The sequence below is a fragment of the Colobus angolensis genome, unplaced genomic scaffold (assembly GCF_000951035.1).
Source record: "Colobus angolensis palliatus isolate OR3802 unplaced genomic scaffold, Cang.pa_1.0 Scaffold239, whole genome shotgun sequence".
Lineage (NCBI taxonomy): Eukaryota > Metazoa > Chordata > Mammalia > Primates > Cercopithecidae > Colobus > Colobus angolensis.
The window spans coordinates 771,953-775,395 of NW_012115588.1; the positions used below are offsets into that span (position 1 = coordinate 771,953).

The following is a 3,443-nucleotide window of genomic DNA, read 5'->3' on the forward strand; positions in this document are numbered from 1 at the left end:
TTGAGCCACCGTGCCCGGCCGGGTTCAAGCAATTCTGTCTCAGCCTCCCATGTAGCTGGGATTACAGGCACACACCACCATGCCCAGCTAATTTTGGTCTCGATCTCCTGACCTCGTGATCCGCCCATCTCGGCCTCCCAAAGTGCTGGGATTACAGGCTTGAGCCACCGTGCCCGGCCGGTTTCTTTACAATTTCTTAGAGCCTTGACTATACTAATGGACATAATGTCCAAGAAGGGGAGATTTTCAAAATTTACAATTTTTTCAAAATTATTTGATTTTAGAATATTCAGTAAACATTTTGTTCAGTGGAACAAACTTTGAGAAACACTTTCTGGAATTATGGGATATTATAATTAGAATGGACTTCAGGTATCAGGAGTATGCTAGACCTTAAAGCTCTTTCCAAAAATGAAGACAAGTCAAAAGATGATTCTTCCTTCCATTCCAAAAAAAAAAAGAGCTTTATGTCCAATTTACAGAAAGCAGTGTGGGACATCTTGAAGATATAATATATAGAAAGTAGCTGCTGCTTCTCTCAGAAAGTACTGGGATAGAGTTACGGGTCCAGGAAGCTGGAATGTCAAAACACAAGGACAGCCACTTTGCCCAAGCAACTGACATGAAGGGAAGAAGTGAAAAGAGAAAGTGTGATTGTAAACCTCTCTAAAGTGTCCAAACAGGGAATCCAGGCAATATTGGATCTCAGACATGGGTCATAGGATCTGGTGCTTCTATCCCTAAAATTTTTGGAGGAAAATAAAGAGATATTTTTAAGAGTTTCTTCTTTTCTTACTTCCAAACTACAGTACATGGGCAACAGTGACAAGGAGAGGAAGAGAGGAGAAACTCAACTCGGCAGGGATAAGGTTTCCCTTGTTCAGCTTTTCAGTGTCTGCTGGAATGTGACGGTAAGTTGGGAACAAGGTGAATGGGTGAGGCCTTTTTTATATCAGAAAGTTTTCCGAGTAACTAATATCTGGCAAATATTTGGGGATTAGAATTCTAAAAGAATACAAACTAGACTTCTCTTCTGCTCTTAATTTTAGTTATACTTGTACCAGGTAGATTTGAGGTGAGGTCCAGTTACCTGAAAAGCGTAGCAGGTGCAAGTTTCTTAAAGGTGGAATTCCACCATGTTCTCCTGTGCAAAGGGTACCTGTTTACCTGGTCCACCAAACTGCCCCAATAAAACCAAAGGCTGTGACTGTAAGGATAGAAGCAAATGGAGCCACAGGTTGGAGCCACAGGTTGGACCCACGTGGTGCTGTGTGGCACACCCACTGTTAGTTAGCTCCCACTGTCTGATGCAGTTGTTTCCCCAAAGTCTCAGTTGAATTTGTTCTATACGAAGAGCTTTGTGTCCCGTATATTCAAAGGACCCTGGTTTTTGCTTTGCTTAGGACAAATCCAGTCAGAATTCAGCTGAGCCTTTTGCATGCTCAAAGCACTCATGTGAGTTCCTCAGCTTCTCACTGACATTTTGAGTACTTTCTTTCTGACTCACTCACTGTGCTGGTGGATTCCGCTCTTCCTGTCTCTTCCCCAGCTGCAATACAGAAACTATACTCTGTTGTCTACTCTTTCATTTCCTATTAGAAATATAAAGGGATAAAAATAAGACCTTTTAGTCCTGGACTATCTGGTATTGGCCCCTAAAATGAACCTCCAAATACTCCTTTTCATGGGTAAGTGGATGCTCCCCAGCCTGCTGGAGCAGAACCTTCCTGGCTCAGTTACCCTGAGATATCAGGAGGAAATCTAGCTGGTGTGATTTTTCTCTTTTTGGTTTTTTTTTTTTTTTTTTTAGATAGTCTGGCTCTGTCGCCCAGGCTGGAGTGCAGTGGCACGATCTTGGCTCACTGCAACCTTTGGCCCACAGGTTCAAGTGATTCTCCTACTTAGCTGGGATGACAGGTGCCTGCCACCATGCGCGGCTAATTTTTGTGTTTTTAGTGGAGACAGGGTTTCACCATGTTGGCCGGGCTGGTCTCGAACTCCTGACCTCAAGTGATCCACCCGCCTCGGCCTCCCAAAGTGCTGGGATTGCAGGCATCAGCCTGTGCCTGGCCAATTTTTCAATCCATAGATTAATATGTTCAAGAAATATTGCATGTCTTTGTTTTCTGTAAATTTATTTCCTGTACCAAGGTCCCCACCACCATCTGCCTTGTTGGTGGGCTTCTCACAAATCCTAAGATTATGCAGAGGTATCCAGATTTTATTTGGCAACAAGATGCTGAGAAGGTTCTTCTGGTCATCAGACTGCTTCTGAAACAGCCACTATCCAGTCCTGGCAGTCCCATCAAGTCTAAAAGCTTGTTTCCTTGGGACCCCAGAATGGTAGGGCTTAGAACCAGGGTGTCAGAGATCCAACTCTGTGTACCATATTGCTCCTTAGAACTGGGGAGTAGGACCCCAAAGCCCTCCTTATCCTTGAGAATCTCACAGTTCCTTCCTTAAACTTGCAGATTCTGCCCTCTCAGCTGTGCTGTTGGTCTGCCTCACCTCCATCTCTTAAGCATCTACCCTAATCCAAATCTCAGGATTTGGGTTTACACAAAAGGTAATAGAAAGCCTTTGCCTTCATGTTAACTTGGCTTTCCTTGCCCAGCACTTAGTTGCTTGCTTGAAAATCGTGTATGTATATGTATAAAATGTAGAAGCCCAATTCAAATTAATAATGTAAAAAATTTTTCTGTTATACAGATTACCTCATTGTCAGGTAGGAAATGAAACACACGGTAGTCTTCCTGGCCTTTGCCTTGAGAGTCTTCTGGAACCTGAAGAGGGTGGGGCAGACAACCATAGACTGCTAGAGAATAAACTTTTTTTGAAGCTTCCAAAATGAATTAGAAAGAAGGAGTTCTGTCAAAGGGAAAGGGTTTATACAGATGTGATCAGCAGTTTGATTAGTTTAGATATGTGATTTAGCAGCCAATATAAGAAACTTGTGTAATTTTTAGTAATTGGAATTTTTTATAAATAATGAAACAGGGTATTAATTGAGTTATTAATGTTATGGTATCTTTGGGGTGTCACTTTTCTGGCCAGAAACCTCTATGGCCAAGTGGCACCTCTGCCCAAGTTTTGCTTGGGCCCACTGGGTTCATTCCACCCACCTGGCCTGGAAGGCTGCACTTGGCTCATGCTACTGGCCTGGATCCCATGCCTGCCAAGGGAGATTGTGTGGAGTGACAGGGGGTGTGTGGGGAAGCATGGGGTCTGGCTATTGTTCAGTCAGACATGCCAGCTGCTGCAGTGGGGTGGTCAGCTTCAGTTACCAGCATGGGTGCCAGTTCTCTGCCAGGCTGCAGCTGGACCAGTCACACTCCAAGCAGCTTCCACAGCTGGCACCAGGGAAAAGGTGGTGCCCAGAAACTTGGAGATGCCAGGAACCGTAGGGCCCCAAAGAGGGAGTCACAGCTCTGGCTCGGAGAGCT

General features: G+C 44.4%; 1 long non-coding RNA gene across 1 annotated transcript; it reads left to right on the plus strand.

The window, feature by feature from the left end:
• The first annotated feature begins 632 nt into the window (after positions 1–632).
• LOC105514016 lies at positions 633–3,007 on the plus strand. Its single transcript, XR_001002115.1, has 2 exons — positions 633–911; positions 2,710–3,007. It is a non-coding gene; the product is annotated as an uncharacterized LOC105514016 (long non-coding RNA).
• Positions 3,008–3,443: the final 436 nt, after the last annotated feature.